The sequence below is a fragment of the Setaria viridis genome, chromosome 8 (assembly GCF_005286985.2).
Source record: "Setaria viridis chromosome 8, Setaria_viridis_v4.0, whole genome shotgun sequence".
NCBI lineage: Eukaryota > Viridiplantae > Streptophyta > Magnoliopsida > Poales > Poaceae > Setaria > Setaria viridis.
This window is the reverse complement of record NC_048270.2, coordinates 15,957,076-15,972,170: the sequence shown is the minus strand read 5'-3', so window position 1 is coordinate 15,972,170 and position 15,095 is coordinate 15,957,076. Positions and strand designations below refer to the sequence as shown.

The window sequence follows — 15,095 nt, the reverse complement described above, 5'->3', positions numbered from 1 at the left end:
ACATGAGCAAACATCTGGTGAAGAACGGATTTACGTCAGACTACACCAGGTGGATCTACCATGGTGAATCTGATCGTGGGAGAGAGGAGGTCTTGAGACAACGCATCGAGGAATATGATGATGATGCCGGGTGGCAGACATGTTAAATGACTATCATGAAGCACACTTCGAAGAAGCACGTAGGGAGGAGGAGCCAGAGGCTACCGCAAAGGCTTATTACGAAATGTTGTCTGCGGCACAGCAACCCCTTCACGACCATACCAAGGTTTCTCAACTAGATGCCATTGCACGCCTAATGGCTTTGAAGTCTCAGTTTAGTTTGAGTCGAGACGCGTTTGATATTATGTTGACGGTTTTTGGAAGCCTGCTCCCGGTTGGTCACATCTTACTGAAGAGCATGTATGAGGCACAGAAACTCCTTCGTGCACTTAAGATGCCATACGAGCATATACATGCTTGCCCGAAGGGATGCATCTTATTTAGGAAAGAGTATGCGGAAGCAAAATACTGTGTGAAGTGCGAATCGTCTAGGTTTCTAGAGGTAGACTCTGGTGACGGTCAGAAAAAGCAGCTCGCAATTCCTGTGAAGGTTCTACGGTATCTTCCTTTCATACCGAGGATCCAACGGCTTTTCATGACTGAAGAATCTGCGAAACAGATGACATGGCACAAAAATGGCCGTCGATATAATCTTGAGAAGCTGGTACACCCATCCAATGCTGAAGCCTAGAAAAGCTTTGATGCGATTTATCCTGCAAAAGCTCTAAAGGCCCGTAACGTACGCGTTGCGTTGGCAACAGATGGGTTCAATCCTTATGGAATGGCGGCCGTCCCGTACACCTGTTGGCCCATTTTTGTTATCCCCCTGAATCTCCCCCCTGGCGTCCTCTTTCAATGACATAATATATTCTTGTCGTTGATAATTCCAGAGCATCCGGGGAATAATATGAGTGTGTACATGGAGCCTCTGATTGATGATTTGCTCCATGCTTGGGAGGAAGGGGTATGGACATATGACCGATCCACAAAGACAAACTTCAAGATGCATGTTTGGTACCAGTACTCCCTGCATGACTTGCCGGCGTATGGGATTTTCTGTGGATGGTGTGTTCACGGGAAGTTCCCATGCCCAGTATGTAAAGCATCTTTGAAGTTCATTTGGTTGTCGAAAGGTGGCAAATATTCTTTGTTCGACAAACATTGACAAGTCCTCCCTCCTGATCATCCATTCAGACGAGACATCAAGAACTTTACCAAAGATGTCATAGTTACAGACCCCGCACCGCCGATGATGACAGGGGCCGCAGTTCGTGCTCAGTTAGACGCTCTCGAGGTCAATAATGAAGAAGGTGGTTTTTTGGGATATGGCGAGCAACATGCTTGGACGCAGAAGTCGTGCTTGTGGAATCTTCCCTATTTTGATGACCTTCTTGTTCCACATAACATTGATGTAATGCACACGGAAAAAAATATCGCCGAGGCAATTTTTGGTACCATCATGGACATTCCTGACAAGACAAAGGATAACGTTAAGGCTAGAGTGGATCAAGCGACGTTGTGCAACAGACCACAGCTAAACATGGCGCCTCCAAGAGCTGGCAAGTCGTGGAGGAAGCCTAAGGCCGATTTCATTCTGACGAGGGCCGAAAGGAGGGAGGTTCTAGAATGGTTCCAAATGTTAATGTTCCCTGATGGCTATGCAGCGAACTTGAAGAGGGGAGTGAATTTAGCAACTATGCGAATCAACGGGCTTAAGAGTCATGATTACCATATATGGCTTGAGCGCCTACTTCCAGTGATGGTTCGAGGCTATGTCCCTGAGCATGTGTGGCAGGTGCTAGTGGAGTTGAGCAATTTCTTCCGCCGACTTTATGCGAAGGAGTTATCTCGTACCGTGGTTGCAGAAATGGAAACAATGGCGCCTGTGTTGCTCTGTAAGTTAGAGAAGATCTTTCCACCAGGCTTCTTCAATCCAATGCAGCATATGATTCTACACCTTCCGTATGAAGCATGAATGGGGGGGCCTATGCAGGGTCGTTGGTGCTATTCAATTGAGAGATGTCAAAAGGTTCTTCAAACTAAATGTAAGAATAAGTGCAAAATTGAAGCATCCATTGCAGAGGTATACATTCTGGAGGAGGTGTCAAACTTCACATCAAAATACTACGCTGACAACCTTCCTAGCGTGCATAATCCACCTCCTTGTTACAATGCCAGCGAAGATAAATTGAGCCTTAGCATTTTCCGAGGGCAACTCGGAAGTGCAAGTGGTGCGACCCGCAAGATCTTGAACCATGAAGAATGGCGCTCTATCATGCTGTATGTGTTGACCAACCTATCTGAGGTGGAGCCGTACATGATGTAAGTTCTCAACAAACTTGTTTCGAACTAGTCCCGATTCTCTTGCCTAAACGTATATTTCTCGTTGCTACAGGCAATTTCATCGTCAATTCTGGCATAAATCAAGGCAACCGTACCCGCACGAAGCTGAGACTCTTCTCAAAGAGGGTGCAGGAAATGGAATGCCCGATTTCATTTCTTGGTTCAAATAGAAGGTACAATCCAATTTCTTTGTCGATTCTCATACATACGATTAATATAACGAACCGTCCTGCTTGAACTTGCACGGCCGAACCGATGCGTCTATGAATGTCGAGTTGAGACAGGTTGCCAATGGCTCTGACTATAGGGTCAGGTCGTTTGCCGGTTATGACGTCAACGGATATCGTTTTCACACAACCAGACACGAGCAGAGTCGGCCCAATCGAAGAACCACAAATACCGAAGTTTTTATGCCAGGCTCTGATGGGGTCGAGTACTACGGAAGAAATGAAGAAATATATGAACTAACTTCTCATGGGTGCAAACCTCTTAATCCAGTTATATTCAAATGCCATTGGTTTGATCCATCTGTCGTGAGACGGGCCCCTAATCTTGGGCTAGTTGAAATTCGACAGTCATCCATGTTACTAGGAGACGATGTCTATATTGTGGCTCACCAGGCCACGCAAGTTTATTATTTGTCATACCCGTGCCAAACCGACAACCGTCTTAAGGGTTGGGATGTTGTGTACAAGGTATCGCCACACGGTAAACTACCTGTACCAAACAATGTAGATTACAATATAGACCCCAACACGTACGAAGGAGAGTTATTCCAAGAAGATGGGCTCGAAGGGAGTTTTGTGATAGATTTAACCGAAGCGATCAGAATGGAAGTAGACAACGAAAGGGTTGCTGTAGAGGACGGTGGAGACGAGGTTCAGAATGTGAAGGACTTAGAATTACTTCAACGATTACAATTAGCTAATGACAGTGATGACGACATTCCTCCTTCGGAGCACGGGCTTGACTATATCGACACGCGTGATAGTGATGATGAGACTTATGATCCAGTTAATCCCGATCATGATGATTATTTCTAATACATGTATGAGTCGTACTAATTTATTTATAATTTATTTATAATTTGCATATCTTTGTAATTATGTTTTGTTTATCTATGCTGACTGGTTTACTCTTTTTAATTGTAGGTCATTGAGAAATGGTGGGCGGTATGAGGAAGCTCACGTCGATTTGCGAGAGACTGGCCGCTACAGGGACTGGTTCACGGTCAGGGTCACGTTCAGGAAGCGGTCGAGGGAGGCGTCGAGGCAGGCCTCGACGTAGGGTTGAGGAAGAGGAGGAGGTGGTCCAGAGGCCTCGAGGGAAGGGTAAAGCGGCGAGGCCCCCGTCGCCTGAACCTGAGGTGGAGGAGGAGGAGGAGGAGGAGGAGCTACCTTCCGCACACGCCTCTGGGGACGATGAGCAGGAGGAGGCGGAGAAGGAGGAGCAACAGGAGCAGGAGGGGGACGGGGAGGCAGGGGATGCCCAGTCCAAGATATGGTTGCGAGGTCCCTCATCCCTCCCGAAGCGTCCGATACCTGAGCATTTACGCCCGCTGATTAAACCGGTTGGGACCAAGTAAGTAACTTTAAATATTCTCAATAATGTTCTTAGGTTGAAAGTTACAAAAACTAATAATTTATATTAATCACTTGTGCAGGAGTTGGATTAAGCTCAGTGGGGGTGACCAGAACCGTAAGGCCAACGGGATCTTTAGCCTTTTGTGCAGGGTTCACTTCCCTGGCTTGGTGGTGTACGCCGGACAGCAGCAGCCAGCCTACACGTCGGACCACTACGTCGCCGCCCCCGACGTCCCTGATCATCAACAGATGAGATTCCCCAACATAGCGGAGCGGGTCAAGACCGAGCTGTGGGTAAGTACTCCTCGCACTAAATTTCTCAATACATCATCTATGTTCACGACATTCTTGAAAGAATAACTGTATATGCATCTATATGCAGGATTTCTGTAGATGCCAGGAGGGATTCGAGGCTAAGGCGAAGGCCGTCTGTGATGTAGCCGCCAAGAAGCTCGTGAAGGACATCCATTACGAGGCGCGCATCCAGGCCATCATCAAATTCCACTCTCAATACAGACGGATGAAGGTTAGAAAAGAGGAGGCAAGGACAATGAACCTGACCAAGGACCAATTCATGAGGGTAAGTAAAGAACGTTGATACTTACTATTTAAGATTAATTAGGCTCAATTTCTTTTTCATATGTCACATGCTTGATGATGTAGGTGCCTCCGTGGTGGTGTCGTGCGCATATCCAGTGCTGGGAGAAGATGGTCGACGTGTGGTTGGAGCCCAGGTGGTTGGAGAACCACCTTGCTTGCCGGCAGCGGCGTTTGCAGATGCTAACTGCACCACACCATCAAGGCAGCCTAAGCCTTGATGAATATAGAGAAAAATGAGTACGCAACTTCAATTCTTTATTCTAACGTTCAATTCTACATGATTCCTAATCATTTTGTATTTTTTGCCGCAGTCGGCGTCACATGATGGCCGACCTTGCTCCCAGCTCAAGGCATGGGTCCTCTCCAAAAAGGAAAGGTGACGACCGATATCGATTTCAACCCAGACGACCTGTCCGAGGCGTACAGCCATCCTAGCATACACAGTCGCGTCAGCGAGTATACAAAGATGGCTAGGGAGGTTCACGAGCCAGACTTCGATCCGAACTCCAAGGACATTGACGGAGAAATCGTGATGAGGGTGGGAGGAGGCAAGAAGCATGGCCGATATTGGATTGGCGACGGCGTAATCGACATGGCCTCTACTCCCACTCTCTCCCAGATCCGAGCTAAGAGCACGGACTCGAGCCCGGCGATACGGCCACGACCCACCACTGCACAGTTCCAGATGGAGGCTTTCCAGGTTCTTTCTCTTCCATTCATCGTTCGTTTGTTGTTATACTTTAGCTTTGCATTATAACATTGCAATGAAATATTGTAGGCCCAGGTGGAAGAAGCAAGGAAGAAACAAGAGGAGATGGCGGCGCAGATGGAGGACATGCGGCGGAGGATGGAGGAAGAAAATCGGATGAGGATGGACCAGATGTTCCAGTACATGCAGAATTTTGCTTCGAGCATGGGTCAATCTTTGCCTCCGCCACCGCCAATGCTGTTCCCTCCGCCTCAGCCACCCACAACTACTCCTGTGAGTCACTTGACACATTGTTCTTAAGATTCAATACTTTAATTTTGACAACTTTAGATGTTAGGTCAGAATGTCCTATCCTATGTGCAGAATCAATCGGCAGCTTCGAATAATGAAGATCAAGATTTGTCGCAGTGGTCTCCTTAGCCTCCACGGAACTAGACTTGGTTGTGAACTTGGTTGAAACTAAATTGTGACTTGAACTTATATTTATGGATTGTTTCGTGCTTATATTGAATTATGCATGTGATGTTTATGAATAATGTTTCTAATGGTGGTTGTGAATTATGCATGTGATTGTTTATTACAAATGCCTGTGATGATGTGTATTGTGAATTGAGAGGGGTCCGTTATACGTGACAAAACGGGAAAAAGGGGGGGTACTGGACACTTTGCCGAGTGTAACACTCGGCAAAAAGGAGCCTTTGCCGAGTGTTTTGGCTTTAACACTCGGCAAAGGTGGCAGTTGCAGCTCCAGGCACCACTTGTTTGCCGAGTGTTTTGGCCAAAACACTCGGCAAAAAACACTTCTTTGCCGAGTGTCAGGGCCAGGGCACTCGGCAAAGTGGCCGTGTTTGCCGTGTGTAGGCACTCGGCAAACACCACGGCTTTGCCGTGTGCTGACACTCGGCAAAGTGGCCATGTTTGCCGTGTGTTGGCACTTGGCAAAGCCGTGGTGTTTGCCGAGTGCCTACCGTCTGGTACTCGGCAAAGCTGACGTTAGCCTCGACGCCGTCAACGCCCAGTTCGCCGAGTGTGTCTTTTCACCGAGTGTTTTTTGGCCGTTGGCAAAATGTTTGCCGAGTGCTCGAGTTTTAACACTCGGCAAAGTCCTGTTTGCCGACACAACCTTTGCCGAGTGTTTTTGGGTCTTCGCCGAGTGCCACAGGCACTCGGCAAATTAAGTGTTTCCCGTAGTGTGCCTCTAGCAAAAACCTGAGAATCACCAAATGTTGGTCCATCTTGGGTGCCAGCTAACATTTGAAAATCCTTTGTGCTTCCTTCCTATAAATTGAAAAAAAAAGAATCAGCATGCAAACAAAATAAAATTATAATAAAAATTCAGACCCTTATATATACCATAAGGCTGATGTGCTCCTCTGCGATTATCTGAATCCAGTCAACATTTGCAACTCTAGCCTGCAAACCAACAAAACAGCAGCAGAGAAGCTATTGTCAGTTCGAAATACAATGGACTAAAAGGAAGATTAGCACATCTTTATTGATGAAGTATAATCTGATGAAAATCGACTGAACTAAGGACGACAAGTACATACCCAAAGTTATCATTATCCCAAGAGAAATGCTAAATAAAGCATGGACACAGGAACATGGCTCAAGGGAGGTTGATGGCCATTTGACAAGTACAAACATAGTATGCAACAGAAGGCACTTGGTTGACTTTAGTATAAAAAGTATCAAGAGAATCGGGAAGAAAAGTACCAGAGAGTAAGTTGTTGCTTTAGGAGAAAGACCAACATCCTGGATTGCGACAATAGCTTTGCCTAAGCCTTTAGCCCCAAGAATCAATTGAGAACATAAGGATTTTCCTGGATGTTTAACTATTTGCACCACATGCGTGTCATTGGTAGAAGCATCTAGGGAGCCCGTTCCACCCCTGACAATCAAATTTTCCTGCAGCACAAATTTATAAGAGCCTAAATAGCTAAGGGGACTTCATATTACTTTGGATCATGAAAAGGATCTATATGTGAGCAAAACGCACCGCCGCGCTCGCACCAGCACTCGAGGCGGCCCCACGGCATCCAGGTCCCGTCGACGGGGCAGAGGATGAGCCAGCCGCCCGGGTTGGAGCGGCTCACGCGGTCGGTTCCCGGGGAGCCGACGAAGGGAGTCACCATCGAGGCCAGCGCCACCGGCGAGCCCGACAGGTCGTGCACCGTCACCGACCACCCCTTTCGCTCCTTCCCCGCGCGCTCCCGCTCCGACCCGAACTTGGCCAGCCAGTTGCACCCGCCGTTCCCCGGATCAGACTGCACCGACCTGCATGGATTGGATTCCATCGATTCTTCCATCAGGAATCAGCCGCATTTGCTTGAATGCACTGAGGAGACGGGAGGAAGAGTGGTCACCTTGAGCGGAGGTCTCTGTTGCTGCGGCAGGAGAACTTGCAGGTGAACATGGGCTGCCTCATCCGGCCCTGCACCTGGAGCACCTGCGAGCTCGCCGTCGAACTCGAACACGAACCTTGGGTCGGGCTCCGCGGTCAGGTTCAGCTGCACGTGGCCGGCACCAGCGCCGCCGAATGCCGCCCCCGCCGGCGGCGGCTTGCACCCTGCACGGCGCTTCCCGATGGCGACCCACCCGCTATGGAACACGACGGGCTTGGCGGCAGCGGTCCTGAGGTCAGGGGGCACTACCACCTTCCCTAGCAACCTCCCCAGCTGACCCCACACGTGGACCCCCTCCTCCCCGCATACACCGCCACCTTGAGCCACGTGGTGTGGCGCGCCCCGAAGAACCCGGGCTTGGCGGTGGCACGGTCGAGGTTGGCCTTCGAGACGTGGAAGGCCACGGCGAATGCGCCCATGCAGGACGCGGGCCCCTCCTCGGCGGGTGGTAGCAGCGGGGCCGAGGCTGTCTGGTTGGCGATCTTGTTGAGGCGGATCCGGCAGTAGCAGGGCGTCGGTGTTGGCGGAGCAGGGTGTGGGAGGAGGCAGGCAGGCCGGCTTGGCGTGGGCGGACGTCCTGCTGCGGGAGGAGGCGTCTCGATTCGCGCCCTCCGAGAGGTGCACGGAGGCGGGTGGGGCTGGCCGGCGGCGAGCAAGGGCGAACCTTAGTCGCCGCTCTTCCGCCCTAGCGTCACGTCCGTCGATGGGCGGCCGAACGAGGGGTAGGGATTAATGGGTGGACAAGGGGGAGGGAGGCGATGTATCCGTGGAGATTTTTTTTAAAAAAAGGGAGAGCTCAAGAGGCTTTCATGCAGCGGGACGAGCGCACGTAGCCTAGGATCTCGGGAGGTGGCAGCTCAGGCTGCGGGTACGCGTTCTTAGGGCAGTCCCAATGGGACATTGATGATAGTTTCTATCCTTCTTAATTGTCATGCCAACTAAGCAATTTGCTGATGTGGCAGCAGATTTATTATGGAGAGAGAGAGAAACCATTTCTTAGAGAGGAAACCAAGTCCTCACGCGCACCAATGAGCCAAGAAACCAGCGATTCTGCATTGGGGAGACCCAAGTAGTTTCTTCTTAATTACTGCAGGATCCTTTGCGCTTGCACCGCTGCTACCCATCACTCGAGCTCCTTTATATGATGCACAGAGGATCTGGTACTAGAAGGGAGAATGATTGGTTGGATTTTATTTAGACTCTAGATAAAAAAGTTGCATTGTGAAGGATGATTTCTTGATACAATATCCTAGACTATGGAAACTAGGTTGGTTTCTCCTATTGGGACTGCCCTTATCCGCACAAAGCAATCAAGTGCATCACTAAGACCTCGGGAGGTGGCAACTCAGACTGCGTGCGACGTGGCCAGGCCTAGGAGGCCTCAGGAAGACGCCCCATTAATAGCCGCGAAGCAGTCCAGCACACTCTCCAGGGCACGAAGCGGACATGTAGCCCCGCACCTTGCGATGGAGCACCTTGGGCTGCGGGCACGCGGCGGTGGCGGGCGGCGCAGGGGCTCCCCACAAAACGCCAGACAGGCGCCTTTCCGCAAAACCGACATGGTCTCCGAATTTCTCATCTTTGTGAAGAAATATTCTAGAGCATAGGGAGGCGCGGGCGCCGCAAGAAAAACGACCGTGTTTATTGTAGATCGGGAGCCTACCCTGGAGCCGATACGCCGCAAACCCGAGGGGCTCCCCTAAAAGCTGCGCGCCGCGGTGGTGGCCCCGGAGCCACCGAATCGACCGTGAAAAGATGCAACGTGACCCGCGCGGTTGGCCGCGGCAGCACCCTGGAATAAGGGGAGTTGATTGGCGCCGCCTCTCCCCTCTCGTCTCCCAACTCAATCAGATCACGATGCCCCCATGGCCGAGCCTCCTCCTCCCTCATGTTTGCCATGGCTGCCCCCTCCCTGTCCTCCCCTCCTCCTCCCTTTCCACCAAAACTGAGTGCCGTCTCCGTTTTGCTGCATCCCGAGACCCCAAGGTGCTGCTGGTGGAGGCCCCTCCAGCGTCGACATCTTACAAAACGTGGGAAGGCCGACGTCGACATCCAGTAAGTGCCCTCGCCATTGAGCCGCCCCCTGTTTTTTTTCCCCCTTCTGGTGCCCTCCCTCCTCACATCTCCTTGCATCACAGGCCCCGACGACGACCTCCAACTCCAAATTATCCCTGATGCCGAGCAGAGGCCGTGCCCTTCCCGGTGTCATGCAGCCAACCCCTCTTTCAGCCCCATGTATTGCAGGCCCCTGAGGACATACATCCTCCCAATCATCACGGACGCCGAGATGATGCCGTAGCCCTGCCCCTGCTGACGATCCGCACCTGCCGGCGATCTCGCCCGTCATCGCCACCCGACGCCGTCGTGCCTGCCTCCGTTCACCATAAACCTCAACGTGAGGCCCCTATCACCTCTTCTTTGTTCTTTTTATGTTTTGTGATGTGATCCATAGCCATAGCGCCAATCCAGTTGAAACCCGACGAGTTTGTCGCTCCTTCGCAACCAGCAGCCAGAATGCCGTTTGTCGCTCGCGTTCCCATCTATCTAGTGCTCTGGTAGACAATCCCTTTGGCCACAACCTGTTTCATATACCTGCACACACCCCTGCACAAGGGATCTCCCATTTGTGCAACGATTCTTGAGATATTAATCTCGACATGCTCAATGCTCCTGTTGTTTACACAGCCGTGCCATCCTGTCTCTCTTTCGCGTTCCCCAGAAATATAATTGTTCGATTTCCAATCCTTTTACTGGCACATACCACGCTCGTAGTTGCACACCACCATGCAAGTTGTTGGAATATGGGCCTAAAAACATTCCAGATTTTATTTGGAGGAAAAACACATAGATGAAAATTGACGCAAGCATACAACACATGTAAACAGGCAACATATTGATTAGAACAAGGTGTTGCAGGGACATTACTCAATAATTTCGCGTAGAACATGGTCGAACGTGTTGTAGGTGTTGCAGAGTCATCAAGCGGTCACGTGTAGACGCCGCCCAAAAACTTGATTGCCGCCCCGTGCAGGAGTCTCGCTGCAGTGGTTTCGGAGATCCCGCTTCCCTTCAAGTCCGGTGCACGCCGAGTTCGAAGGTCGATGAGGCGCAGCAGTAAAAGGTTCAGCGCAGCGAGTGGGAATGCGAGCGTGTTTTTTTAGCCTCTATTCAACCAGGACGTCTCCTGGTATTATAGACTCAATAGTGCATCAGTTTCCCCATCAAACAGCCTCATAAAATAGTAGAAACTGTTAATTTTGAATGACAGAAACTGCTACCATCAAATTGTAGAAATTGATGCTCCTTATTGCTGTTTAAAACGGCAGTTTCAATCTCATTGAGTCGCCATTAGGCTCAGCATAAAAAAATAGTAATTGCACAAACAACATCTTGCTCTACACGTCACAAGTCACACGATTTTTCACGCGAAAATACGCGCGAGCTGCGCGTGCGTGTAGCAACAGTCTCTTTCTCTCTCATTTGCACCTATTTTGCATAGAAAGGAGACTCCCATATTTAAGCAAGACAACCTCTCATTGAATTAGCAATATGAGACTAAAGGTTGTGCGTGCTTTGAAATTTTCAGATTGGGCCACATATGGGCCAAAATCCAACAATCCCCCATCAATTCCAAAGCTACTGTACTAAACACTCTTTATATATGCTAGATTTTCAGTATAAGTCCCGTACGGATTGAACTTACACCTAGATCAACAAGGTCCATCTTCCAGCAGCTTGTGAATGGACTAAGCCTTGAATTCATAGCTTTTTGTTGTCAGATTTCTTTTGAAGATGCAACTGGTACTAGGCTGCCAAAACGCCAAGTCCAAACAGAGCTTTTAAAGGTCTTGCTCCCCAATCTTCTCATGAGCTTTCCAGAGATTACCCCACTCTCATGAACTACGACCTAATAGTTTAGCTCACATAGGTGTATTCATTTTAGGTATCTTGTAGGACCATACCTTTTCCCTCAGTGGACACTAGAATATATTAAGGCATAATAGCCAACCTTCCATACAGAAGAGAGTACATTATATGGAACATGGGTAATCTTAAATAATCTGTACTCCCCGTTACAGCAGTAACTTGTTTTCTCATTTTTCAAATCAGGGATCTCCTATCAAAGGAAATGAGTTACCATTACTTTGCAACTAAATGGGTCTCAACCCCATGTTCATGTTTGCAACAGAAATAGCTGTCCGTGCAAGCCCTTTAGTAAAGGGATCTGCTAGATTTTTCTCACTGCAAATATAATTTACAGCAATTACTCCGGAGTTTTTCAGCTTTCTAACAAATTTAAGCCTCCGCTTCACATGTCTCGAGGACTTCATATTATCCTTAGTACTCATAACTTTGATCAATACCGTTTGGTTATCACAGTACATAAGGATTGCCGGAACTGGTTTCTCCACCAATGGCAAGTCCATTAGTAGCTCTCTTAGCCACTCGGCCTCAACAGTAGCCATGTCAAGTGCTACAAGCTCAGTTTCCATGGTTGACCGTGTCAAAATGGTCTGTTTACATGACCTCCATGAAACTGCAGCACCTGCTAGTGTAAACATATAGCCACTCGTGCGTTAATTTCATCCGCATCAGAAATCCAGTTGGAATCACTATATCCTTCCAACAGATGGATAACCAGTATAGTGAATTCCATATTCGGTTGTACCTCTCAGGTAACGTAGCACTCTCTGTAGTGCCTGCGTCCCAATGATCCTTCCCTGGATTGGAAGTAAAACGACTTAACTTGCTCATTGCAAAAGATATGTCGGGACGTGTTGCACCAGCAAGATCCTTCCCAGTTTGAAGGTCGACGAGGCGCAGCAGCAAAAGGTTCAGCGCAGTAGTGGGAATGCAAGCGTGTTTTTTCAGCCTCTATTCAACCAGGACGTCTCCTGGTATTATAGACTCAATAGTGCATCAGTTTTCCCCATCAAACAGTCTCATAAAATAGTAGAAACTGCTAATTTTGAATGATAGAAACCGCTACCATCAAATTGTAGAAACTGACGCTTCTTATTGCTGTTTAAAACGGCAGTTTCAATCTCATTGAATCGCCATTAGGCTCAGCATAAAAAAATGGTAATTGCACAAACAAAAGCCTGTTGTACAGGTCACAAGTCACGCGAAGATGCGCGCAAGCTACGCGTGCATGTAGTACCAGTCTCCTTCTCTCTCATTTGCACCTATTTTACATAGAAAGGAGACTCCCATATTTAAGCAAGGCAACCTCTCCTTGAATTAGCAATATGGGACTAAAGGTTGTGCATGCTTTCGAATTTTCAGATTGGGCCACATATAGGCCAAAATCCAACACAAGTTTGTTTGGACACAGGACCAACAGAGATCAGTTTATCGTGGAGGGCGTGCTCGCTGCCTGCTGCAGACGCGTCCTTAGTACCCGGCAGTTTTCTTGCATTCCCCGATAGACTAGTGAGCGAATCAGCGAATCCTTTAACTAGTGTGCATCTCTTGTAGTTGCACACAATTATGCAAATCAGTTTTTCAATAGGAGTTGTGAATACCACATTCCCAGTGATCATCGTGCTCGATGTCTAGTTGCTCGTGGTAATCAGCACATACCCTAATTGTATCCGCATCCCATGTTGATCCAGAAGTTATATCAGAGCGCCCTTTGGTGATGGTGTGTTCCCATATTCCTTCTACATTCCAGCAAAAGTAATTTCCCATATCTCTAAACAAACACTCAGCACGCGAGAAGCATGTTCTGCACCATCACTCGTCATCGCTTCTCGATCCGATTTTGGCGAAGCCCGACGAAACCAGCTTAGCCTACTTCTGAAATCGACTTGGCCTAATTTAAAAACCAGCTTAGCCTATATCCAAAACCAGCTTAGCCGGTTTTTGGTGGTTACAGTGACTCGGTCTTCTTGCATCCGCACACGCGGTACATTGATTGGATTTTGGGTCAACACACTTTTTGGCAAAGAAAAGATACAAGAGCATTTATCAGAACCTCTGAAGACTTCTCCGGAACCTCGAGGAAAATATCGACTCGACTCTAACTCTAATCTAAACTAACCTAACTCTACATATTGAAAGAGTAATGGAGATTTACTCCTTGGTGGTGTGTGTTGGAAGTGAGGAGGGGGTCTCTATTTATAGTATAGAGTTGTCTTGCGAGAGTGGAGATACTCCTAGCATCCAAAAGGAATATTCCTCCCCCAAACTCTCTCCTGGTGCCACATTCACCTAGAAGGGATGGATTCGGATCGGATACGCATGGAATCGAATTCGAATAGCACTATTTACATATTTTAATTCGAATTTGAATACTAATACGAATACAAAATGAATAGTTCAAATTCAGATTCGCATTTGGATACTTACTTGACTCATAACGTAGTATCAATTTGCTTTATCGATGGTTTATAATTGATCAAAAATCATGTTACAAATAAGGAGTAATTTTGAACCTAGTGCAGTAGATATCTTATTGAAAACAACATATTTATTAATAAATCATCAAATATATCAAAAAATATAAAAATAAGTGTTTTCATAAACATATATATATCATTTAATAATAAAAATAAATATATTAATTCATTAAAATATAATTTATTCATTTAATCAATAATATAATGTATTTAAAATTAATATGATTAGCCATATTAAAATTAGTTAAATTTATCATTATATATCACTAGTAATATTATGTTATCATAATTAGTCATTTATCATATAGATAATTTTTTAGTAGTTTAAATGGTGTAAATTTAATTATTTTATTAGCAATATTAAAATTAATATCATTTGTATTTAGTATTTAGTAATAAATAAGTTTTAGATGGCTTCGTTGCGTTCTTTATTTTCGGTGGATACGGATAATGTCGGATACTTCACATTTTTGTCAAATATGAATATGGAGCCGAGCACAGAAAAACACTGAAAATTGGATATGTATACATCCATTTGACATCCATATTAAAAACGAATATGAATACATATGCCCATATTAACATTTGTAGCGGATACGAATTCAGATGATTCGAATTTCGAGATCTCCACATCTGTCCCTACCTGAAATTGACGTCCCTAGCGCTCAAACTCGTGGGGCACGCATCCTGGAGGCGGTGGAACGAAAAACCGGAGAAAATCGAGAGAATCTGTGCTAAACCCGAGAAACTAGGGAAAACCTGCCGCTGGCCTTTCCTCGTGCGCCACGTGCCCCCTCGGCCAGGCCGCTTCCTCCCGCGTCCCGCGCCGTGGCCCCTCTGCCTCCAACCATCGGACACCACATGGCCCCGGCTAGCTGCCCGCGCTTGCCCCTGCTGGGCACTGGCCGATGGGGCCTCTTGGCGCGCGCCCTACCTGCGTGGCGTGGTGCGCTAGTTGCTGGGTCCGCCCGAGGTGGAGCCCGCCTGGTACGGTGCCCGCGCGACATCAAGGGTG

The 15,095-nt window shown here is 47.8% G+C and overlaps 1 long non-coding RNA gene and 1 pseudogene across 1 annotated transcript; both read right to left on the bottom strand.

The window, feature by feature from the left end:
* Nucleotides 1–6,334: 6,334 nt before the first annotated feature.
* Nucleotides 6,335–7,173, bottom strand: LOC140220113 (uncharacterized). Its single transcript, XR_011898942.1, has 3 exons — nucleotides 6,991–7,173; nucleotides 6,628–6,687; nucleotides 6,335–6,552 (listed from the first exon to the last, which is right to left on the bottom strand). It is a non-coding gene; the product is annotated as an uncharacterized lncRNA (long non-coding RNA).
* A 79-nt stretch (nucleotides 7,174–7,252) lies between these two features.
* On the bottom strand, nucleotides 7,253–10,026 carry LOC117834332 (uncharacterized; annotated as a pseudogene).
* Nucleotides 10,027–15,095: the final 5,069 nt, after the last annotated feature.